Below are 25,682 nucleotides of genomic sequence, written 5' to 3'. Positions count from 1 at the left end.
GCAGACTTTGTATGGAAACACATTCTCAGTGGATGCTGGACTTTTTTTTTCTTCTTAGGGCTGCACCTGCAGCATATGGAAGTGCCCAGGCTAGGAGTCGAATCAGAGCTTCAGCTGCTGGCCTACGCCACGGCCACAGCAACGCCAGATCAGAGCCACATCTGTGACCTACACTGCAGCTATGTCGATGCCAGATCCCTAACCCACTAAGAGAGGCCAGGGATCAAGCCCATATCCTCACAGATACTGGTCAGGTTCTTAACTCGCTGAGCCACGATGGGAACCCCAGTGTCTTTTTCTTCTGAGTTCTATCATGAAACCTCTTCCATTCAAGGCACATCATCAGTGGTCTCTGCAAGACCCCTCTTTTTCTTTTTTTTTTTTTCCTTTTTTTTCTTTTTAGGGCTGCACCTGAGGCATGTTGGAGGTTCCCAGGCTAGGGGTCAAATCGGAGCTGCAGCTGCCAGCCTACACCACACCCACAGCAACGCAGGGTCCTTAATACACTGAGCAAGGCCAGGGATTGAACCCCCGTCCTCATGGATACTAGTCAGTTAACCACTGAGCCACAACAGGAACACCAAGACTCATCTTTTCTGTTTTTTTTCTGCCTTTCTCACTCTTCCTGCCTACATGCCTCATAGTCGCCCCTTCTAGTGGGCTTGCTGTGCGCCCCACCTGGCACCCACTGTACCGTTCTGTGCTTGGGTATGTTTTTCATTCTGACCAACAGGACTCGATTACAGCCCTCCCTCTGTTTTTCTTTTTACTCAATACTGGCTTTTTTTAGATTCCCTTCTTGTTGGTCTGGGCGCCCCTGGCTCAGGCGAGGGGCTGCATCCACCCTCCCCTTGCCGCGGGTCCTGCCCTGTTGACTTCCTCCATCCCCCGCTGACAGGAGGGAAGCCCGGCCAGGTCCTGAGAGGAACACCCCGCGTCTGTCCCCGCGTGGCCTGCGGGAGAGTTCCTCTGGTGCGGAGCCAGGGCCGGGCCGGCTGAGTCATTGCACCGCGCACGCTTCATTTCACAAGTACCACCAGATTGTTTTCCAGGATGACTGTACCTGTTTGCGCTTCCACTGGCGGTGCTCAGGGCTCTCTGGCTCCCCGTGTCCCCCCCCGCACCTGGCATTGTCAGGTGCGTGGGAAAGGATGGAACATGTTGGGGCACTGGATTCGCTTCTCTGAGAAGCCCCTCCCTGCGGCAGTTGGCACCTTGTCATCACAGCATCTCGAGCAGGAAGAATGTCGGGTGGGCGAGAGGAGGGGTCTTGCTCCCTGCAACTCTCTGTCTTCTATTAGGGAAGAAAATTTCCCCAGAAATCCCCAGTCGACTTCCCCTTATGCCTCATGGCCAGATGGGGCCAGATGTCCTCCCCCAGCCGGAGGGAACAAGATTGCCTCTTCCATGGATATTGCTACCCACCTGCCCAGGACCTGAACAGAATCAGGAGCATCTGCGTGAGGATGCAGAGAGCAGCAGGCAGTGACTTCACCACCTATGCATAGCTTTCCACGCTCAATCCCTAATGTTGCCCGCTTTTTGAGTGTACGCTGCCTCTTCTGTAGGCAGGACCTTCCCCCACTCTGACCCTCCCGTCTGTGCAATTAATCATTTGCGGAGAATTTCTGAAGCACGTGCCTTAGAACTGGCAGCTCATTTTGGAATCTGCCATGCTTCGTGCCAGGCGGACAGCAGACCTGGTTCCCCCCTCAGCTGCCCCAACTCGGGTTTCCCTGCAGGCTCCCCACGGAAGAGGTCAGTATGGAGACTCAAGGGCAGAGCGCCAGGGCTCCTGCCTGGGCACAATCCCAAGCCGGATGGCAGCTGAGGACAAGAACACCTGTCTGGGACTAGTACCACGACAGGCAGCATCTTCCCTCCCGCCAGCCATGTGCGTGCTGTAGTAACCCTGGTGTTTCTGCCTAACCAAAGAAGCTCACTTCTAGTCATTAACTTTGGTAATTTATTGAGCACGTGCTCTGTGCCAGGCAGCCGAGTAAGCATTTTTTGCTTATGATCTCATTAAACCTCCGCCCACCGTCCCCCACCAACAGCCTGGCCAGAGCCTTTCTGTGTGATGGTGAAATCACAGGCTCCTGTCTGTGCCAACATTCATAAGCTGTGTGACCTTGGGCAGGTCACTTAACTTGTCTGTGCCTCATTTGTGCACGGAGAACAATAATAGTTTGTTACAAGTACCCAATGAGTTGATAAAGGACTTAGAATGACACTGGCTTAGTTCCCCCTTGATAAATATTTAGTTGTTGTTTCCATTTTAAAAAATTAAGAAACCAGAGGCTCAGAGAGATCCACTTACAAAATATCAGACAGCAACAAGTAACAAGGACATGACTTGTCCCAAGAGTTTCTGACTCAAAGCTGGCTTCTTCTCCGTCCCGCTATACATCATCAGGAGTAGCTGCGCGGCCCGAGGTAACGCCACCACTACTCCCCATATCAGGAAAGTTAATTTTCAGCTGAAGATCCAGTGATGCTCTTTGTAAAGAAATAGCTTCTGGCCACCAACCATGAAGACAGTGTGGTATTGCCAGCACCGGTAGACGTGTGGGTCATTTCTAAAAGTGGCGGGGACACTGGCCCATGAAAGGAAGGAAGGGACAGCAAAAGTACAGGATTTAACTCCTGATTGACCACTAACCTTGCTGGCCCTCAGCCTTCTTATTTATTTTATGTTTTTGGTCTTTATAGGGCCACACTTGTGGCACATGGAAGTTCCCAGGCTAGGGGCTGAATCAGAGCTGTAGCTGCTGGCCAACACCATAGCCACAGTAATGCCAGATCTGAACTACGTCTGTGACCTACACCACAGCTCACAGCAACACCGGATCCTTAACCCACTGAGCGAGGCCAGGGATCAAACCCACATCCTCATGGATACCAGTCGGTTCATTACCACTGAGCCACAATGGGAACTCCCTTTTTTTTTTTTTTTTTTTTCTTTTCCTGCTGTTCTTTAAAATCAGGTTTCTATTAGAGTTCCTCCCAGCAGGATGGAGGGAGTGCCTTATAAACTGGGCATAGTCGGTGCTGCTTATTCCAGAATTAGGGTTTTCCACGTTACCTTATATTTTGTTCCTTACCTCAATTTGCACTTCCACCTTCACCCAAACTTTAAGTGTTGTGTCCCCCAGCTCCATTTTAGTCACTGGAAATCTCTGAAAAACTAGAGCTTAAGAATCTTCTGGAAGAGATTTTTCCATGCCCAGCTGAGCTGCATGGGCAATCAGGAGCCGCTGGGGTTTTTAGAGAGTGGGATGGGTATAGTGTCGGTTGGTTGGGGGGCGAAAAAACAAGATAACTCTCTGCCACCCAGGACATGCCCTCACTGAATTTCTCCACGTGTCCCGCGTGCTGGGGCTGTGGGACCGAATCCTCAGTCGGAGTGGAGGGTCATGGGCTAAGGCATGTGGCTTTGAGCAAAAAACGTTGGCTTCATGGCTCAAATTTCCTGGAAGGACTTTTAAACCGAACCCTGCGTAACAGGTAGCTCAAGCACCTTTTTAAAAAGTTTTTCCTTTGAATGTCCCTCCCTTTCTTTTCCATTTTTCCTTCTCTCTTTCCTCCTTCCCTCCCTCTCTTTTTTCTTCTCTTCCTCCCTCCCTTCCCTGGAATGCATTCACAGCACTGAAGAGTTTTCAAATGATCCAAAAAGATATGCAGTGAAAGTAAAATGTCCCCTCCCTTGCACTTCCTCCTGGGAGGCAGTCCGCATCAGAAGGTCGTGTCTGTTCTGGAGACGGGCTGTGTATATACTAGACAATCTGTGTGTGTGTCGTGTTTCCTTTCTTACTGTGAGGTTGTGTTTATAGGATGCAGGCCCCGTGGTCTGCGATTCTTTCCCATCCTCCTGAGGCCGCCCCTCCCATCTGCTTGTTACCAGCTGTTGCCATTGTCCCTCTCTGCCCGCGGGGCCTCTTCCCAGGCATGTGTGATGACATGGCCTTGGACCAGGCTGGTCCAGCCTGATGGGTGGGGAATGTTTTAGTTTCAGGGGGCCGTGGGCTCTACCTTGATGTTCCCTCTGCAGGCAGGAAGCAGGGAGCCTGGGTGACGGTCCAGGGATGAGTCCAAAAATGGTTCCCTTCGTACGTGGCCCCGGGGAACCCGCTTCTCCCCTTTAAAGGGCAGCTTTAAGAACACTTTCTCTGGACTTGGGTCGCCTGGTGCCACATCGCACACCAGTGAGATGGGGGAGGCCATTGTTTCTCAAATGTGAGCCGTACTCCAGGAGCCCTTATTAAATGCAGATTGCGTGTCAATTCATCTTCGTGGGGCTGAGATTCTGCACTAATGATTGAGCTCCCACGTGATGCTGATGCCGCTGGCCCACAGCTGACCCATTCTTTTTTTTTTTTTTTTTTTTTTGTCTTTTTGCTATTTCTTTGGGCCGCTCCCGCGGCATATGGAGGTTCCCAGGCTAGGGGTGGAATCGGAGCTGTAGCCACCGGCCTACGCCAGAGCCACAGCAACGCGGGATCCGAGCCGCGTCTGCAACCTACACCACAGCTCACGGCAACTCCGGATCCTTAACCCACTGAGCAAGGGCAGGGACCGAACCCGCAACCTCATGGTTCCTAGTTGGATTCGTTAACCATTGCGCCACGACGGGAACTCCGGCTGACCCATTCTGAGTAGCAAAGAGGCACCTGGTGCTCCTCCCACCCCTCCTCCCACTGTGGGGGGACCAGACACCCTCTGTGGAGCACTGGGTCACCCACGTGCAGATTCTGGCTCCATCACCCACCAGCCATTGAATGTTCAGCATCACAGTCCATCTTGCTCCCCATGCAGTGAGGTGAGCGAGTATAATCCTTTTTTTTTTTTAAGATGGAAAAACTGCTACTCAGAGATGTTAAGTCCTGCGGAGGTCTCACACCTAGTAAGTGACAAAGATGGAAGTCCAAAGTGGTCAGGGTCCCCTCCGGTCACTGCAGTCCCCAGTGAGCCCATGGATGAACGTGGTTTTTCTGCTCTTGATGAGTGGGTTTGGAGGACTAGGTCATCCTCTCTTCTCTCCTCTGTATCCTGAGATTTAAATCCTGGCTTCTTCTTTTCAGGATCCTGGGAAGCACTTGACAGAGGGGAGGAGCCCAGCAATAACACTGACCAAAGAGAAGTGAATCCTTTTGCCCAGTGACTGGAAGACACAAGAAAGTGGTGGGGGGTGGGAGGCAGGGGGGAAGGAGCCTGGCACCTTGCCACGCTTCCCCTGTAAGGAGCACACACCCTCTCCCCCACCCCCTCCCCCCAAACACATAATACCTTTTAACTGGTGATTTGGTCACTGCTGTGCTATCTTCATTGAATGTGGTTTTGAGAGAATGGTTGGTCTGGAAATTTTATTTTCAATTAAACTTCCTTGTGGAACTGCCTTGGTTTTGAAAGGACTCCATTAGGATGGCTAATTATATAGCAGTTGCTACAAGGAGATGTTTGCACTCCATTGCAGCTCTTAGGTAATTCAAATCCAATGCTTTCTCTTCTCCTCCCTGGAGCCGTGTGTGATCATCTTCCGCTCACACCGTCGGCTTCTTGTGAGTTATTTTTGGAATTTCAAATCAAAACAGCGATTTTGGCGGATGGGTGAGTATATATGCTCTCGCCTAGCAAAGTAAACCACATGGACTGATACACCCAGCCCAAGAGTCGGTGCCTTTAAAGAGCAGCAGAACCATCTCCCTCCGTGAAGGTTAAATTGGGGGGAACTGCACACTGTCCTTGATGGTATCACAGTCCTCTGTGAGCTCTATCTGAAGTCAAAGAAAATTGAGATTCCTTGAAAATTACCAACTATGCGTTGTTCCTCTGCCAAGGGCGGCCAGGGTCATTTTGTTTCAGGATGGCGGGTCTTGGCAGAATTTACTGGGGACTCTGTTTTGGCTGCTGACCCGCTATATGAGACATGGAAATCACTTTATTTTCCCACCCTGTGCTGTCTCCTTCTGTTCCTAGAGCGCATGGGACATACCTGACCATGCAGACTAAGCAAAGAGCCTAAGCTCTTTCGGGGCAGGGCTGTGTTCATCTTGTTTTGTTCCTGGTGCATTATAGGTGCTCAGATAGTTGAATAATTACATAGATAAATGAGTGCTATCCCATTTCTCTTTTTCTCTTTTAATTTTTTAAATTTTTTTATGTTTTTGGTTTTTAGGGCCAAACATGCAGCATATGGCAGTTCCCAGGCCAGGGGCAGAATCATACCTGCAGCTGCCAGTCTGTGCCACAGCTCACGGCAATGCTGGAGCGAGACCAGGTATCAAACTGCATCCTCATGGATGCTAGTCAGGTTCGTTATTGCTGAACCACAACAGAACTCCATCTATTTTTCTATTTGTTTATTTTGCATTTTAGGGCTAAACTTGGGAGTTCCCAGGCTAGGGGTAGAGTTGGAACTGCTGTTGCTGGCCTATACCACAGCCACACCAATGCAGGATCCAAGCCATGTCTGTGACCTACACCATAGCTCATGGCAACCCAGGATCATTAACCCACTGAGTGAGGCCAGGGTTCAAAACCCACATCCTCGTGGATACTAGTCCGGGTCGTTTCAGCCAAGCCACAATGGAAACTCCTCTCTCTCTCTCTTTTTTTTTTCTTTTTTTTTTGAAAAAAATCATTTATTACATAAATAGTAACTGAATGTTTTCATCTTGAGGGGGAAAAGAAACTTTACGGAGTTCCCGTCGTGGCGCAGTGGAAACAGTCTGACTAGGAACCATGAGGTTGCGAGTTTGATCCCTGGCCTCGATCATTGGGTTGGGGATCTGGTGTTGCCATGAGCTAGGGTGTAGGCCGACAGCTGCAGCTCCAATTGGACCCCTAGCCTGGGAACCTCCATATGCCACTAGAGCGGCCCTGAAAAAAAGGCAAAAAAAAAAAAAAGGCACGCGCGCACACACACACACACACACACACACACACACACCCCTTTACAAATAAGGCTAATATCCTTTTTTGAGCACAGCCCCAATTCTTGTCCCCCTCTTCATCTCTGCTTAGGTTATCACTTTGGAACACATCCTTACAGAGCTTTTCAGTGTGTTCACACACACACACACATCACTATTTTTGTAAGCCTTTGATAACGTATTTCTCAACTTGCCGTCTCCCACTCAGCCATATGTCAAAGAGTGATCTCCCTGTCTGCTGCCTTAGTCTTTGCAACTGCTCCATAGTTTGATTACATCGTAGGGATACAACTCCTTTAACTTGGACCAGAGGAATACATTCTTTATCTGCTTTCATGCTCCTCATAGTTCAGAATCCCTTCTCACGTACATGCTGACAGACTAACCACATCCACTGATAGCTACAACCATCAAAAAGCATGAAAATCAGCCAACTGTCTCGAAGATTTTGCCAAAGCGGTAGACAGAACCATGTGAAATTCTAGGGGCTGCCAGAGGAACCTGAATGCTGTTGTCTGCAGAAGCTTGGGAAGTGCACTGGGCCCTGGGAATTCCTGGGTAGGAAGGGAGCGAGGTTAGAGCTGATGTTGGCTCTGCCCGTAGCTGCCCGGGTTTCCTTAGGCAGATCATTTCCTCTCCATGTACCTTGTTTTTCTCGTCTGCACAATGGACGCGGTGAGCCTCGTTCAGCTCTTAGAGTCTGAATAATAAGGTTTACGCAGTGCGGCTGGGATTGACGCCGTAGAATGTATTTTTGTTTGTTTGTTTCTTTTTTTAATAGTGATTTTTATTTTTTCCACTATAGCTGATTTACAGTGTTCTATTTTTAATATTTTTTCCAGTTTTTAGTAGTGATTTTTATTTTTATTTATTTTTTTTTGGTCGTTTTTTTGCCATTTCTTGGGCCGCTCCTGCAGCATATGGAGGGTCCCAGGCTAGGGGTCCAATCGGAGCTGTAGCCACCAGCCTACGCCAGAGCCACGGCAACGCCGGATCCTCAACCCACTGAGCAAGGCCAGGGATGGAACCCGCAACCTCATGGTTCCTAGTCGGATTCGCTAACCACTGAGCCACGACGGGAACTCCCATTTTTATTTTTTTAATAATGATTTTTTTCCATTATACCTGGTTTACAGTGTTCTGTCAATATTTTTTAATAATGATTTTTATTTTTTCCATTTTTAAATTTTTTTAATAATGATTTTTATTTTTTCCATTTAGAATGTATTAGTGTACTCTCTGCTATGTGTCAGGTTGGAAAAGGGGCAATTTTAAAATATATTTAAGAGTTCCCGTTGTGGCTCAGTGGTAAATGAATCTGACTAGGAACCATGAGGTTGTAGGTTGAGTTAAGGATCTGGCATTGCTGTGAGCTGTGGTGTAGGTCGCAGATGCAGCTCGGATCCCGTGTTGCTGTGGCTCTGGCATAGACCAGCAGCAACAGCTCAGATTAGACCCCTAGCCTGGGAACCTCCATATGCCATAGGTGCGGCCCTAAAAAAAGACAAAAATGTTTTTAAAAATAAATTTTTAAAAAATGTTTAAATTTTCATTTTCATTTTAATTAAATATATTTCATTATATCTTAATTAAAATATATTCAAGACAGAGGTTTGGCCCAGAGCTCTGAGTCAGTGTCTTGAACAGTCCATGACTGGCCAAGAATGTATTGCTTTGGGGCCTTACTCGTCCCTCGTATGACTTTATTATCCAATTAAAATGTCTCTTTTTTCTCTTTTGCTTTGTGTGGTCTGTTCACTCTTACCAAGGCAGGGTGGTGTCAGAGAGGGTTATACACCACTGAGTTCCACCTCCAGGTTTGTCTGTTTCCAGCTGTGTGTCCTTAGATGGGTCTCAAACCTTCTCTGAGTTTCCATCTATTAATCATATGATTCCAAATTTGCCAAGTATCCACTTTAAAAAAATAAAGTTAAACACCACACTCACTTTGAATATTTCCTCTGGTTTCTGAGCCCTGTCACCTGCAGATAGGTCATCATCTCGTGAGTCGATGAGACATCCTAAGAGACCACCAAAACCCATGAAATCGGCTTGTTTCACATGAGAATTGTGCAGCTGCCCGGGCCCCTGGTGACACACACCAAACCTTTCAGTGGGTTCTGAGAGAAGACCAGAGAAGGTTCTGCGATGCCATGATTCATCAGTAGAGTTTCCCCTGCTGAGAACCAAGGCTGGGTGGATGGTGTATTACCCTCCTTTGAGATACAGGACCACAAGGCTCACAGAGGCTCAATCACACGCCAACAGGTTTTCCTGGGGGTCCCAGTAAGTCTTTCCCACGTGGGGCGAGAGTTCCGGCCCCTGGTCTTGGCATTACACATCGGTCTGGAGAAAACAGGGGTTCTGCAGGTGAAAGGTCAGGGCGAAGGGGTGTGAAAGCTGCGTGGGAGCCACAGCCCACAGGGTCTCTGGGGGGGTTGGTTTTCTTGTTCCCAACATGGTTTTGCACCCCTACCGTGAGCTTCTGTTTCTAAACACCCCTTGGGCTGAGCGTTGCCTGATTGAGCAGGTCTGTACAGGAATGAGGTCAGCCTGTGATGCTCGGCCCCTGAGAGCTCTTGGGGGCAAATGTCCCAGCTCTTCCAGCCTCTGCCTCCTGCCCTGCTGGGTCTTTTAGAAGATCTCAGTGTCTGCAGTGGGTGCTCAACCCTCGTTACCTTCCTTCCCCTTTCTTAAATGGAAGAACCTCATTTTATTTTTTTTCCCAATGCATTTTATTTTACTTAGAGCTGTACAACCATCATCACGACCTACTTTTAGAAGCTTATTTTATAGGCTCTGAATCCATAACTGCCGTAAATATTCCCCACATGAACCACAATAAAACAAAAAGCACCATGAATGGAAAGAGCAGCATGAACATGATACATATCTTAAATTGATATTTTTTAAAAAAAGGAATGAAGGGATGTTTCCATTTATCAAACCTCACTGCAAATTTTTTAGCAGCTATTCCCCCCCCCCATTTTAATAAAACACTTGGGAATGTGTTTGGCATTGTTGCTGATAAATGCACAGCGAGTTATATTGTTTCTCCCTAACTTGATCTCCCTTCTACTAGTCAATAACATTGTAATTTATCAACCTGGAAACTTTAAGAAGTGAGTCAACCTGACCTATGATTCAGATACTTGTTCTGAAGTGCTTGATGTTGTAGGGTTGGGGTGGGAGGTAGAGTCAGAAATGAATTCCCAGACCCTGAAATTCAGTTTAAGTGAAATAGTGGAGTTGGGGGGGGGTGTTATCATCCTGTGGTTTGTGGGGCTGCCTTCCTGCCTCCCAGAAGCTGAGCTGTTACAGAGTGACCACATGCCCAGGATTGCTGAAAGAGTTCCAGTTTATACCTGTCATTCCAGCCACTTCTACAGATAGCGTGCCTTTCTACCAATCCAAGTGTCACAGTTTGGAAAGACAGGATTCTGGGGAGACCAGACTGGAAATTCTTAAAGGTCAGATTTTTCATTTTATTGCTAGTACACCCCCAGTGCCCAGCCTCTAAAAAGCAGTAAATAAAGATTTGCTGGGTGGGCTAGTGAGTAGCTTGTTAACCGCCTCTTTTGTCTCTGAACTTGTTTCCCGCTTATCTTCTTTCGCCTAGGGTGACGCTGACTCCTTCCGTGTTCTCAATAGTATCTTTGCATTTCACATGGCAGTTGCTTGGCCAGTGTAGGTCCTTGAGTTACAAAGTATCCAAGTACTAAGAACAGTGGTTTCCAGGAGGCATTAGCTCCTAAGAAATGGTGGTGGAAGTGGAGGTGGTGCTATTGGTATTAGCTGTCTGGACTTGCCACCTGTTTTTGTCTTTCCTCTCCCAGCTAGGGGACGTGTAGACCTTTTAAAAAGTAATAATGTGAAAAATATTACAAGAAATTGGAAAAAGAGTAAATAAGCTAACTCTACTCTCACGGCCCTTTGCAGCGTAATAGCAATGATCACTATCGCTGTGCTATAAACCACTGGTGGTGTTTTATACAAAGCTTTTTCCATGGTGGCTATCTTAAGGAGCTTTCCATTTTTCCTCTATTTGCCTTTTTTTGGCAGTCATTGTTCATGTTATTTCAGAACCTTTTCCATGACTACTTTTTAATTTGCTTTTGTGGTTGGTGGTAGTGAATTATAGGTTGCTTACTTTTTTCTTTCTGTAAATGAAGTCTTCCTTCTACTGTGTCCTACATCTCAAGGGACTCTCAGAGGTGAAATAATTTGATCAAATGATAATTAATGTTGTTGAAAATCTATATATTAAATTAATACATTATTTGTTAGAGAAAATTTAGGTTTATAAAAAAATTAAGTACAAACTACAGAGAACTCCCATATATGACTCCCCCATCTCCCCATATTGTTAACATTTTGCATTAGTGTGATGTATTTGTTAATTTATGAGCCAATATTGATATATTATGATTAACTAAAGACTCTACATTCAGTTTTTGTGCAATTTTGGGTTTTTGACAAATACGTAGTTTTATGTATCCACTATTAAAACTTCACACAGAATCTTTTCACTGCCCTAAAAATCCCCTTTTCTTCACTTACTGATCTCTCCCTCCGTCCTCCCAAACCCATGGCAACCACTGATCTTTTACTTTCTCTGTAGTTTTGCTTTCTCCAGAACGTCACATAGTTAGAATCGTATGGCATGTGGCCATTTTGATTGGCTTCTGTCATTTGGTTGTATTCATTTAAGGCCCCTCCATGTCTTTTGAGTGGACAAAAGTTTTCAGTTCATTTGGGTAAATACCCAGGAGCAAGATGACCAGATGGCTGGTAAGGCTTTTCACTTTGTAAGAAACGGCTAAAAACAGTTAGTACTCAAAATAACCTCTGGGTTGGAAGTTATCAGCTTTAACTTCTAATTATTGGCAGGTTTTATTACTGAAAGGGAACTTTAAAGTTCTTTTTTTTTTTTTTGGATGTGCCCACAGCATGCAAAAGTTCCTGGGCCAGGATTGAACTCGTACCGCAGCTGCAGCAACACCTGATCTTTAACCTGCTGTGCCACAAGGGAACTTCCTAAAGATCTTTAAACCTCTAAGCTTCCCGAGAGGAACATTTGCCCCTCGCATGACTGTATTTCTAAGACCTCCATGGCAAAGTGCCCGTAATAGGTGCTCAATTAATGTTCATCACGCATTGACTACTGTTGAAGGAAAAATGACTTCTGCACAGATAAAAACATGGGGGTCCAAAAAAGAAAAGCACAGTGCTTCTGGCCAAAAAAACCATTTTCCTATTGGCCGAACAAAGCTAAAAGCGAACTCGTGTTTGGAGAGTGGCGGACGGATATTATGAAAGACTGGGCTCTGTATCCCCTAAATGCAAGCAAAGCAAGCTTTAGGACTCGAGAATCCATACTTAATATAATAATGAATACCCTCTTACTTTCAGGCCCATCCACTGCCAGGTCACCCAGAAATGCTGTGTTCATTTGGGTACAATACGCTGTGGCTACAAAGTTTCATAGCATACAAAAGCAACAGTAATAATAGCGAGAGCAATGAAAATAGCCACGGGAATGCTCAATTGCTTAGTCTTGTCTGGCTCTTTACAGTATGATTCCATTTCACACTCATAGCCATGCTCTTGGTGAGGTACCAGTATTAGCTGCAATTTAGATAAGATTGAGGATCAGAGAGGTTGAGTAGCTTCCCCAAGGCTCCAGAACTCTTAGTGGAAAGCCAAATGGGCTTCCATCCAGTTTTGCCTTCACTCAGCAATGTACCATGCCACAGTCAAGAGCATCAGATTTAGACTCGCTGGACCTGGGTTATTATTCTGAGACTACCTTTTGGCCAACCATACGATCTTGATCTTATGATTTCTTTTTCTTCTTTTTTGTCTTTTTAGGGCTACACCTGCGGCATATGGAGGTTCCCAGGCTAGGGGTCAAATCAGAGCTGTTGCTGCCGGCCTACACTGCAGCCACAGCAATGTGGGATCCGAGCGTGGGATCCGAGCCATGTCTGTGACCTACACCACAGCTCACAGCCACACCAGATCCTTAACCCACTAAGCAAGGACAAGGATCAAACCCACGTCCTCATGGATACTAGTTGGGTTCATTAACCACTGAGCCACGACGGGAACTCCCGATCTTGTGATTTCTAACAGGAATGTGTCATATAAAAAAGTGGGTATAGTCATACGTACCTGTGGCCAGTGTTTTCCGCTGTCTCCTCAGTAGCCATTGCCTCCCCACTGCAGAGAACCTTGATAGGTTCAGATGGTAGGGAAGAGGCTCCAGATCTTAGTAAAGACAGGCCTCAATCCCACCTTGTGAGATGAATCAAGGTTGGTTTTTTTTTTTTTTTAATTTATTTCTGATAAGTTTTTTTGTTTGTTTGTTTTTTTTTTTTTTTATCTTTTTGCTATTTCTTGGGCCGCTCCCACGGCATATGGAGGTTCCCAGGCTAGGGGTCCAATCGGAGCCATAGCCACCGGCCTATGCCAGAGCCACAGCAACACGGGATCCGAGCCGCGTCTGCAACCTACACCACAGCTCATGGCAACGCCGGATTGTTAACCCACTGAGCAAGGGCAGGGACCTCATGGTTCCTAGTCGGATTCGTTAACCACTGCGCCACAACAGGAACTCCTCAAGGTTGGTTTAAAGCAAATGTTGTGTCGGTGGGCCAATCAATATTTTTAAGTCCCACTTTCAGTGAGATTTTTAAATCTCAAAATACAAATCTTGGAAAATTTACTTAGGAAATTTGAGGTTAAATATTTTGCAGATGAAAAATATATTTTAACTGAAATAATAAAAAATAATAAAAATAAATAAACCAGATATGGTAATGGTGGGCGTGTTACCTGGTTTTGTCAGAGAAAGTATGCTAGAGAGAGGCTCTTTTTCCAGATAAAAGATAAAGTCATCGACAAGGGCACCTCACTCTTATCTTTTCTTCTTGCCTGGATTTTGGACATGATATCTGGAGGTACAGCAGCCATATTGCAATCATGAGGTGGCATGCCAACAGACTCAAATGATGGAGCAGAAAAGACAGAACGAATCTGGATCTTTGACAGCATTGTTCAGTGGTTCCACCAGCCCAAGACAGGAGACTGTTTCCAGCCCTTTTGTTATTGAAACAATTTCTACTTGTTGACATCACTCTAAATGAAGTTGTCTTTTATTTGCTGCTGAAAGCATTTCTAATAGATATATAAATTTCTACCAAAGCACAGTATTGGGCAGCTTCATATGGAGGTGAAAAGGCCAAATTCTAGAGCCAGAGTTTCTGGGTTCTGATTTCAGCTTTGCCACTAACAAGCTATATGACCTGGGCAAATCACCTCACTTCTCTGTGACTCTCTGCCTTGTCTTTAAAATGCTCTCTAAATGTGTGTTGAGTATATAATAGCAGCAGTACACATGTTAGGGTCATTAAATGACTAAATGTTTTATAAAATGGTTAAACATTGCCTGGCCCAAGGAAAGTAGCAATATGCATATTTGTCAAAAAAAAAAAAAAAAAAGAAGAAGAAGAAAAGAAAGTAGCCACTATCATAGCTTTGGGTTTGCACCTTGATTTGACCATCTTGTGGTATTTAAGTAGCACCTTGACCTGTCCCCAAGACTCCTGGAGCATGAAACTACCCCTAAAGACTGTCTCAAACCAGTGAGAGTTTCTTTTTGACAGAAAAGTCTCCTCAGAGAACACTGACTTGTAAAGAAGGCGGGGCTGTGACTACCAGGTCGTGTCACCAAGTGAAGGACCAAAATACCCAGACTTGCCCATGCAAATGAGTGTGGGTCTCCCCTAGTGGCCCTTTTAGAAGACTCTAGAATTTTTGTATTCGTTTTTGAAAGGGTCTTTCCAGCAGTGGCTTATTCTTTTGAATCTTAACACATCTGTCTTGCCAGTGGTTGGAAGGGTGGGGGTGAGAAGGAAGGGGTGAAGCCCGCCATCTGGGACCTCTTGTGCCAGGAGGGACAAGGGCCTTGGCCAGGGTGTGAGGGGGCTCGTTTGACCTGGGACTGTCCCGCTTTCTACTACCCACTTTGCCACCCTCTGTAGAGACCAGTTTGGGATTGGATCGAAGACTAAGCCGTTTGGAAACCTACCTTGTTCGTGAGGTTTAAGGTTCACTTGGCGTGTCCATCACCAAATCCTACGGAATCTGCCTTCAGCCTATGTATTCATCCCACCAATGACCGTCCAGACCACCACCTTCTGCCTGGATTACAGCAGGAGCCTGCCTCCCATCCTTGGCAGGCAGGGAGATCCTTTAAAAGGGTCCACCAACCATGCCCATCACCTCCCAGACCTCCAATGGAGTCCCATCTGACTTAGGATAATATTCAAAGTTCCTAATATGTCTTACAGCGCCCTCCCTGCCACCCCTGCCCCCCGCCCCACTGCTACTCACCCTACTCTCCACACTGGCCTTCTTGCCATAGGTCCAACCTACCTGAGCACAGGGTGGCCTCAGGGCCTTTGCATGGCAGGGTTCCCTTTTCCAGAACACTCTTTCCCTTGCGTACCTGCCTGGCTCATTTCCTCATTTCATTTAGGTGTCTGCTCAGAGGTCAGCTCCCACAGAGTTCTTCTCTGACCACCCCCTCTACGCTAGCTTCCCCTCCCCTCATTTTCTGTCATTATTGGTTATTTTTGGGACTTGCTGACATTATTACAGATTGAGTGATTTTTACATCGCCCATCGGAAGGTCAGGCCTGCAAGGAAAGAGGCATTGTTTTGTTCATTCAGGTATCTGCAGAACCCGGCACCTTTTGCAGTTAGTGCTCGGTAAATATTAAACTAGATGAAGTATGTCTGGTTAGAAATAATATATATTGGACTACAAGCTTGTTAGTGGCAAAGATGAAATCTGATTCCCCTCTTCCTTCTTGCCGGGGTACCAGACAAGCAATCCCACATGTGGTGTCTTTGCATCGGTCAGACCAGGCTTCTCATCTGTGATGGTTTAAAAATAAAATGGCAGAGTTCCCGTGGTGGTGCAGTGGTTAACGAATCCAACTAGGAACCATGAGGTTGCGGGTTCGGTCCCTGCCCTTGCTCAGTGGGTTAACGATCCGGCCTTGCCGTGAGCTGTGGTGTAGGTTGCAGACTCGGCTCGGATCCCATGTTGCTGTGGCTCTGGCGTAGGCCGGCAGCTACAGCTCCGATTCGACCCCTAGCCTGGGAACCTCCATATGCTGCGGGAGCGGCCCAAGAAATAGCAAAAAAAAAAATAAAAAATAAAAAATAAAAATAAAAAATAAAATAAAATGGCCCCATTCCTTGACATTCTTCCCACTGAAAGATGAGATGTATGGAGTTCCCTCTGTGGCACAGTGGGTTAAGGATCCAACTGCAGTGGCTCCAGTAGCTGTGGAAGCACGGGTTCCATTCCCAGCTCAGTGCAGTGAGTTAAGGATCTGGTGTTGCCGCAGTGGTGGCATAGGTCATAGCTGCAGCTAGGACTTGACCCCTGGTCTGGGACCCTCCATATGTGTAGGTGCGGCCAAAAAAATCAAACCAAACAAAAAACCTCCAAAACCAAAAACCAAAGACCCCACGAAGATGGGATTGATGTCATTTCCTTGAGTCTTGGTGACCACTTCAAGCAGCAGAGTCACAGACGGTCCTGTAGCATCCTCAGACTTCCTTGGAACACTCTTGGGGAGACAGGGAACCACCCTGCCGAAGAAGCCACATGTAGGTGCTCTGGTCTGTGGTCTCAGCTGAGCTCCCAGCCAGCCCCCAGGGTTGGCCAACAGCCACGCAAGCTGTCATTTTGGATGTTTCAACCATCTTGCATTTTCAAATGACCACAGCCCATATCTGACCTCAAGCACAGGGGAAACCCCAAGTGAGAACCACCCAGCCCACCCCTTCTCAAATTCCTGATCAAAAGCTCATGGGTAACAGAAAATGATTGTTGTTTCGACAGGCTAAGTTTTGCAGTAATTTGTACTCAGCAATAGTAAGTAGAACCCCAGGTTCTTTCTCTTACATACAAGGGGAGCATAAGCAATATTTTCTACACATTCTGAGCATTGATGTCTCCTATGTAAGTTATGTGATGGTTGTTTAAAGCAAGTTTTGCTTCCAACCTAACATGGTTCTCAGGACCTACTGTATTTCTTCATGTCTAAGAGACCATTAATGATACAACTTGTGATTAATTTGTGTGCCACTGAGGACAAAGTAATTGCTTCCAATTAAAACTCCTGAACGACACTCGTAGGAACATAACTACCTTGGAGATGTTGAAATTTGAAGAGATGTACATCTTAGGACCTTTGATTTAAAGCATGAATGACACAGACACCTAGTTAAGCCCAGGCGATAACAAGACCCCTCCACAATCTGACTTTTTGAGAAGCAAGAGGAGCGCCTAAAGCAGACGGGCCTTTGTATGAAAGTTTCCAATCGGCCATCCCATTCTCCATGACAAAACGCAAAGATTAATAGAGACAACCTGTGCTCCAGGCAGAACGTGCCTTCTTTGGGCAGCTATCAAAGGGTTTGAATTCAAATGATTGCACCACAGTCATCTCACAGAACTGTATTTTGCAAGAGAGAGGAAGTCAGATCCCAAAACCTGGCTGTGTGCAGACAAGTTCTTTTTGTAGCATCTTTAGGAATAGCAAAAGCCCAAGTTCCATTTCTCTCTGATTTGGGAGTCGTTTCTCCTTTAGGACTTTAGCAGGTCCTTAAGAGATGTCAGCCAGCGAAGGGCGCTGAGCCATGGGAAGGACAACAGAGGAGACCCAGGCCCCACCCAGTAGAGCAGAAATGCAAAGAAGCACCACTGCTTGCAGGCTGGAGGCTAAGCCTTTGCGCAGAGGGCCCCATGAAGTCAGTACAGCCCCCCCCCAGTGGGTTAGTGTATTGGCCCTCGTTTGAAAGGTGAGCCCTCTTCAGGATAAGAGAGGTTCAGTCTCTTGCTCAGAGTCACACAGCTTTTCTTATGTCATCTTAGTCCATCAGACCCAGAGCCCGTGCTCTCACCCACAGTGCTGAGCTGGTCAGAGTGTTTGCAAAGATATGAAAATGGGTTCATATGAGACTCCAGGAAACCCCCATCTCAGCACAGCTGTCTTTCCAGCCTTTACCTAAACAGGGCACCCCTTTTAACACTTTCCTTGCCTCTGCCAATGTGAGTTTCCCATGGAGAAGGCTTGTCTCCTCCACTTCAAGGCCCAGCTGGAACTGACCACCCGAACCCCTCTTCCTACAGGGTGCCTCCTGGCTGCCCTTGGATCCCACTCCGTTGTCCTTGGGGCAGCTTGGTGGCCATTGTGTTGGTGGCTTTTGAGGGTCACTTCTATTAGACTGGAAGTTTCTTGAGGCTCTGGAGTTAGAATCCCACCTCTGTGACTTACGGCTTGTATCCTTGGGCATGTTTCTCAGTTTTCCTGGGCTTTGATGTTCTTATCTACAAAATGGGAATAACCCTACTCTCCAGGATTGCCCTGAAAGTTGTGTTAGGTGAGATCGCCTGGTTAGGGCTTGGAGTTGTTACTAGGTGGGAGGCACATGGGATGTGTCTTTATACATCTCCTCACTCCCCACGACGGGCCTGGGAGGTGGGTTCTTTGACCATCAGCCCCATTTTACAGATGAGGAAACTGAGGTGAAGTCATTTGCCCACAGCCACACAGCCGGAAGATGGCAAAACAGGGCTCTGTTCTTATATTTTTAAACTCTCCTCTCTCACTGGGATCCCACTGGAAACCTTCCATGGACTGAGTTCCGCGGAGCTGTTAGCATGTACCGACCTCTTTAGGCGTGCTTTAATCAAGGTCCTCCTTTTCCGTTTTTGTCCCAGTGGTCTTTATCCTGATTTGCAGAAAAATGATCTTGCAACCAGCTTTGTCTCAGTAAAACACTGCATGTTTGTGTCTGTAAGAGTTTCTTCTGCCTTCTGGCTCCTATGGGTGGTGGGTGTCAGCGCCACAATTGCCCATTTATATCATGAATCAAAAACATGGATTCAAGGATTATCCACCTTGAAAAGCTCAAGTGCCCCCTTAAGTAAAATTCAGATCCCATTTTACTTCCCAATGCAAAGAATGTCAGCGCCATAGTCACCAGTTGCCTTGAATGGCTTCGCTTGTTGAGTTTCTTTCTGGTTGACTGTATTGAGAATCTCCTGGGAAACCTCCAGAAGGACAGACAAAGAAAAGCAAGCATTTCCTCCTTCCTTCCTCCCTCCTTCCCTCCTTCCTTCCTTCTTTTTCTTTTTCTTTTTCTTTCTTTCTTTCTTTCTTTCTTTCTTTCTTTCTTTCTTCTCTCTTTCTCTCTTTCTTTCTCTCTCTCTTCTCTCTTTCTTCTCTCTCTCTCTCTCTCTCTCTGTCTCTCTCTCTCTCTCTCTCTCTCTCTCTCTCTCTCTCTCTCTCTCTCTCTCTCTTTCTTTTTTTCCCTGCCTCTGCCGGGCAGAAATTCCCAGGCCAGGAATTGAATCTGAGCCACAGCAGTGATAATGCTGCATCCCTAACCTCTGGGCCACCAGGGAACTCCAAAGCAGGCATTTCTGATAAGCTGCTTCATTTTCTCATCAAGAGGTGTTCGTTAAGCTCCCTAAACAAAATGAGTTACATTGTATTTGCCAGAGAACATTCTGAGTGAAGAGGGCAAAAGCCATTGCCAGATCAGGCCCTCACTCCACCCCTGGGCAGCCTCTTGAGGTTGGGGCTCCTAAGAGTGGAGAGTGGGGGGACCCCATTTGGGCAGCATGGTGGAGATCTTCCGGTCTGAATGGGGACCTGGCAGAGGTCCAGGGGCTCAGAGGGGGCTCCAAAATTAACGAAACTGTCCCAGCTCACGGCACCGACAGGGCAGCGAGAGCCGTGCTGGGACCACAGCCATGTCCTTGGCTGGCATTTGGCCTCCACTTGAAGCAGCAGCAGAGGGATCCTACTTGTGGTGGCGAAAGGCATTGGGGGAGAAATGATTGAGGACCTGCCCGTATCCAACCCTGAGAGGGTTCCTTCAACTAACTGGGATTTTCTCGAACCAATCTTCTTAATTTCTAGTTTATTGCCTTTGTCCTCAGAGAGGTTGTGGGTGGTTCAAGCCTCTGAAATGAGACTTATTTTATGGCTCAGCATATGGTCTGTCTGAATGTTGTGTACTCTGAGGGTTTGGGGTTTAGAGTGGAGCGTTCCCTGGAGAGTGAAGGTCCAAGGTCCGGAGTCCTTGGGAGAGAAGAATCTCCACTCTGCCTGATGCCCGGAGGAGGGGAGAGGGGGCCGTCCCTGCAGGTGAGAAGGCACAGCCAGCCCCTGACTCCAGGAGCCAGACCCTAGGCCAGTTTGTCCTCCCTGTGGCCCGAGTGAGAACCGGCCTTGAACTCTACCCTGACCTCTGAGGCCAAGAGAAAATGTCTAGGGATTTGCTCCAGGGAGGGACGTGTCCCCAAGGAAGGGGAAGAGAGGAGCCGTGGTCCCTAAATCCCACTCTCTCCAGCTGCGAGCAGCAGACCCGTAGCAGAGGCTCGCCCTTCCTGGCTGCTCATCTAGGTGTGGATTTTGAGATTTGGCCTTGCCACTGCCCTCTGCAAATTTGCAGAGATGGGTGAATGCGGAAACATGCCTGGCCGGGCAGGGAGGATGGCCGGGAGAGGATGCGTGTATCAGAATGAAGTCAGTCTTGCTCTGTTCCCCACCCCTCCCTCGTCTCCGTGCTTCCGCGCATCTGCAGACAAAACAGGACTGTTTCCACAGGCAGGGGCAAGGTGGGAGCACGCGGTGCTCTCAGCAAACCTACTAGAACCTTTAGGGAATTATTTCATGAAGAACAAGGAACACTTGAATTCCTAGGGCCTACTTAAGCCAGAACCAGAGAGCTTTGGAATTCTTTCCTTTCTGCCTTTCTTTCTTTCTCTCTCTCTCTCTCTCTCTCTCTCTCTCTCTCGCTTTCTTTCTTTCTCTCTCTCTTTTCTTCCTCCCTTCTTCTTCTTCTTTTTTTTTTTTTTTTTGCTTTTTTAGGGCTATACCCACAGCATATGGAGGTTCCTAGGCTAGGGGTCGAATCAGAGCTGCAGCTGCCACAGCCACAGCAACCCAGGACTCAAGCCACATCTGCGACTTATGCCACAGCTTGTGGCATTCCCGGATCCTTAACCCACTAAGCGAGGCCAGAGATAGAACCCGTGTCCTCATGGATACTACTCCCACTGTGGGAACTCCCTGGAACTCTTTTCTTTGTGTGTATGCCACAGACCCTTCTGACAACGGGGAAGCTCTGGGTGCCTTCTCCGAATAGTGATTCTAAAATGCATATAATAGAACATCCAGATTACAAAGGAAAGCAGTTACGTTGAACCCTGGTTCTCCCCTGGGGGAGGGGGACCTAGACTTTCAAGGAGCAAAGGAGGGAAACTCTGCAGACCGGGAAACAGTCTTTCCTGAGGCCATAATTCCATGTTTCTGAAATTGATTACTTCCAAGGCAGGCCCAGTTGGAGGTTTTACTTTCAAATAGGTTTGGGCAACTGCGTAGAAGACTGTCTTTGCCTGCCTTGGGCGAGCTCATGGTTTCCGTTTGTTTTCTCACTAAACTGGGTGCCCAAACTTCTAGAAAACAGCCACATGGGCTCAGCTGAATTTTCTACTCTTTAAATTTCCTTGGCTGTTTCCTGGGTGAGGGAAGATGATGAACTGGCCAGGGGGCCCATGGGACAGTTAAAGGCTGACTTTGATGAGGTGGTGGGGAGGCTTGGGGTTGGGGGAATCAGAGAGTGTGGGGTTTTTTTTGGGGGGGGGTCACTTGTTGCGACTCTAGTTGGGAGTTCATTGGACAGAGTGCAGCCCAGGAGAGCAGGATAACTCTTGATGGGCATGAAGAGAAGCCTGAGGTTCAGAGGAGACCCATGCCATACCCTGAGAGGTAGCAGAGGCTATGGGTCCTATGAGATCAGGTGCCAGTTATGGAGAATCTACTGGCAGCCACTTTGCTTTTATACCCTATTGTCATCACCGCGCTAGGTAGGACCTGGGGATCTGCATTGTATTCGTGAGACAGCAGACCCTGAGCACAGCTAATTCAAGGTCACTCTGCTCCAGCTAGAAGTAGTGGAGCTGAGATCTGATTCCACAGACTCCCAGGAGCCCAGACCTTTGTTTCCAGTGCCATAGGCCCCCTTTGGGCACAGAGGCCATGGGTACGCCTCCTGGAATCAGGTGACCTGGGTTCAAATCCCAGCTCCACCCTCGATGGACCTTGACCCCCAGATTCTTCATCTGTGAAATGGAATGATTTTATCACCTTCTTCAAGGACTCTTAGTGATGATGAAGGGATGGTATTTAAAGCGTCAGAGCCACCCACGCGCCTGACAGGTCTGTGTTCTACAAATGTTGGCACTGCGGTTATCATCAGCCCAGCAGGACAGGGAGGCTGTTAGGGGGTCCCTGGCGTGTGATGGCTCTTCTGTGCCCTCCTCCAGCTGTCCCAGCCGGCAGGCGTTCATGAACTTGTTTTTCTGGTACGAAGGTTGCCCTGGTATTCCGGAGTGACCCAGCAGGGCTGAGGTGGTTATACAACGCTACGTGCCAGGCCAAGTTGAGCGCTTGCCTTGGCAGCCTGCTGAGCCAGTGCCGCTGTGGAGAGAGCCCCTGGCCTTCCGCCTGCTTTCCTGCTCTGGAAAAGCCTGACCCTTACTCAGAATCATCGTCCAGTCCCCATGGCGCACAGTGGCCTCCCTCACCCACTCCTCCCCTTGAACGAACTTCTCTGGGGAGATTCTGGGGACTCCCATGTCCCCAGACAGATGCTTCTCCTTCGTCTGTCTCTGTCCTACTAACTCTGCCCCCAGTGGTGATTCGCAGGCGTGAGTGGGGTAGAGTAAGGACACACAGGGGTTGGAAGACAAGGGCTGAGCATCGAACAGCCTGCTTTTTTGTAGGTTTTTTTTTTTTTTTACATTTTCCAGTTTTAATTTTTTAATGGGTGTTCTTTTTATTTTTATTAAAAAAATATTTTTAGGGCCACACCTGTGGCATATGGACATTCCCAGGCTAGGGGTCTAATCAGAGCTGTAGCCACCAGCCTACACCACAACCTCAGCAACACCAGATCTGAGCCGTGTCTGTGATCTATGCCACAGCTCTTGGCAACACCGGATCCTTAACCCACTGAGCGAGGCCAGGGATTGAACCTAAGTCCTCATGGATACTAGTTGGGTTTGTGACCCTCTGAGCCACAGTGGGAGCTCCTGAAACCAGCCTTTCACTCTTAGCCTAAGTCACTGGCCTTTGTTTAATCTTTGCATCAGAACACTTGGCTCCTAGGAATCCCCAGGTCTCTGAACCTCACACCCTCCCCCAGGCAGGGGTCTCAGGCCTTCCTCTGGCCAGCGCAACTCACCTCCCCAGGGTCTCTGGTAACTTTTGGGCCGTATGGTAAATCCTTTGCTCTCCATGCCGTCTTCTGTCCCGACTCTGGGACCTTGTTTTTTCTGCTTCTCGATGTCCAGGCTGCTCCATCTCTGCTGGTGGACATGCTGCTCAGTCTTCCCCTTCCTGCCTTAATTTCCTCCCACAGAGAGCTCTTATTTCAGGATCCAGGCCACATAAAACCTTAAAAAGAGGGTGGCGGGCGAGCTGGAGCCCAAGGCCCGGCACAGAGGCCCTCAGGCAGCAGGGCTGAGCTGTCACTGGCCCTCCTGTTCCTGGGCCTCCCCTGGGTCGAGATCTCTGAGGCCCTGGCGGGGGTGTGGGGTGTGGGGGTTGTAGACCCCTTATGCTCCGGGATGTCTGGAGCATAGATGAGACAGCCTGTGGGGGCTGCCCTGACCATGGCTCCTCTTGGATTTCTCACAGGCTGGTGATTTGCTCTGCAGGTTTTCTTTCGTTCTTTCCTTCTTTCTTTTTTTTTAGGGCCGCACCCTCGGTATATGGACGTTCCCAGGCTAGGGGTTGAATGGAGCTGCAGCTGCTGGCCTACACCACAGCTCACAGTAACTCAGGATCCAAGCTGTGTCTGCGACCTATGCCACAGCTCATGGCAATGCTGGATCCTTAACCCGTTGAGTGAGGACAGGGATCAAACCCGCATCCTCATGGATACTAGTCAGTTCCATTACCGCTGAGCCACAATGGGAATCCCCCCCCCCTTTTTAAATGTTTGTTTGTTTGTTTATTTTTAGGGCCACAGTCATGGCATATGGAAGTTACCAGACTAGGGGTCGAATAGGAGCTGCAGCTGCCAGCCACAGCAACACCAGATCTGAGTTGCCTCTGTGACCTACACTACAGCTCACGGCAACACCAGATCCTTAACCCACTGAGCAAGGCCAGGGATTGAACCTGCGTAGTTTGGTTGTTGCTGCTGAGCCACAATGGGAACTCCCTGCTGTGTTTGTTCTAAACCAGGAATCAGCAAACTATGGCTCGCACGCCAAGTCTGGCTCATCACTTGATTTTGCCAATAAAGTTTTATTGGAACATGGCTATGTCCTTCATTTATGTATTGTCTGGAGCTGTTTTTCTGCCACAGTGTTGGAGTAGAGTTACTTGTGAGAGAAATGTACGGCCTGCAAAAGCCTCAAATATACACTACCTGGCTTTTTACCACAAATCCTTGTGGCTCCTGCTCTGAATGTCAAGGGCAGCCTGTCCTAAGAGGCCACGGATTTCATTTTCATCCGATTGCAGGTGCGTGGGCAGTTACCAGCTGAAAACAAGCAGCTAGTATGTATTCGCAATGCCCTCTCTAAGAGAGTTTTCCTTTGATGCTCTAATTCCACCGCACTATTCCGGCGTAGTCAGAACTGATTTTTCTGTGCCTTTCCACTCTCATATGTAAGATGGTGTTACTTTCATTTCTGTGTAAAAAGAAACTCAAGCTGCCTGTCAGTTGCCAGCATATTCATTTGGGATTGTGTCCTGCCACAGATCCAGGGCTCGGGAACCACACAGGAGATGGGTTAAGATAAAAAACGATATCCCGGGAGTTCCCGTCGTGGCGCAGTGGTTAACGAATCCGACTAGGAACCATGAGGTTGCGGGTTCAGTCCCTGCCCTTGCTCAGTAGATTAACGATCCGGCGTTGCCGTGAGCTGTGGTGTAGGTTGTAGACGCGGCTCGGATCCTGCGTTGCTGTGGCTCTGGCGTAGGCCGGTTGCTACAGCTCCAATTAGACCCCTAGCCTGGGAACCTCCATATGCCACGGAAGCGGCCCAAAGAAATAGCAAAAAGACAGAAAAAAAAAAAAAAAAAAACGATATCCCTCTAGACAGGACTGTGTACGTGGTACGGATGGATAGCATGCTGGCAGGGAACAGGAGTCTGCTGTCTGGGGCACAGAGTGCCTAGGTTTGTGACTCATTCCCCACCCTATGAATGAAAGGGCTTAGGACACTGCAGTCAACCTCACTTAGCCTCAGTTTTCCAATCTGTAGCATAGCAACATTGATGCTTACCAAATGGGGTTGTGGAATCAGGTGCCTGAGACATCGTATCAAGTCAGCTATTTTTATAATGTGATAAATCATGTATCTGTCAGTTTGGGAGAGAGAGTCAAGGATCCCCGTTACATGTTGTCATCCCCTTGGAGAGTCAGGACTCACAGGAGCCTCCGGGGACCTTGGTTTGGTGAAGGGGTGGTGGGGCTCTTCCCAGATTAAGGGGCCTTTATCAAGTCCTCTGCCGTCTCCACTGGAAAGCTGTCCCACCCGTCGTGGCAGCAGAGCAACGTGGGCTGCACCATTGTTTTGCTACTGCTTCATTGTCAGCAGGTCTTTTTCTTTCTTCCTTTCCCTTCAGAAGGACA

General features: G+C 47.9%; 1 long non-coding RNA gene across 13 annotated transcripts in view; it reads left to right on the top strand.

Moving 5' to 3' along the window:
- Nucleotides 1–5,396, top strand: part of LOC106509952 — a 220,853-nt gene extending 215,457 nt beyond the window's left edge. For all 13 annotated transcript variants that reach the window (XR_002343093.1, XR_002343095.1, XR_002343088.1 and 10 more), the window contains one exon: nucleotides 5,082–5,396. This is a non-coding gene — a long non-coding RNA (uncharacterized LOC106509952). The remainder of the gene's footprint in view (nucleotides 1–5,081) is intronic.

This window comes from Sus scrofa, chromosome 4, assembly GCF_000003025.6.
Source record: "Sus scrofa isolate TJ Tabasco breed Duroc chromosome 4, Sscrofa11.1, whole genome shotgun sequence".
NCBI classification, from domain to species: Eukaryota; Metazoa; Chordata; class Mammalia; order Artiodactyla; family Suidae; genus Sus; species Sus scrofa.
Note: the sequence above shows the minus strand (reverse complement) of the source record. Positions and strands in the feature narration are given on the sequence as shown.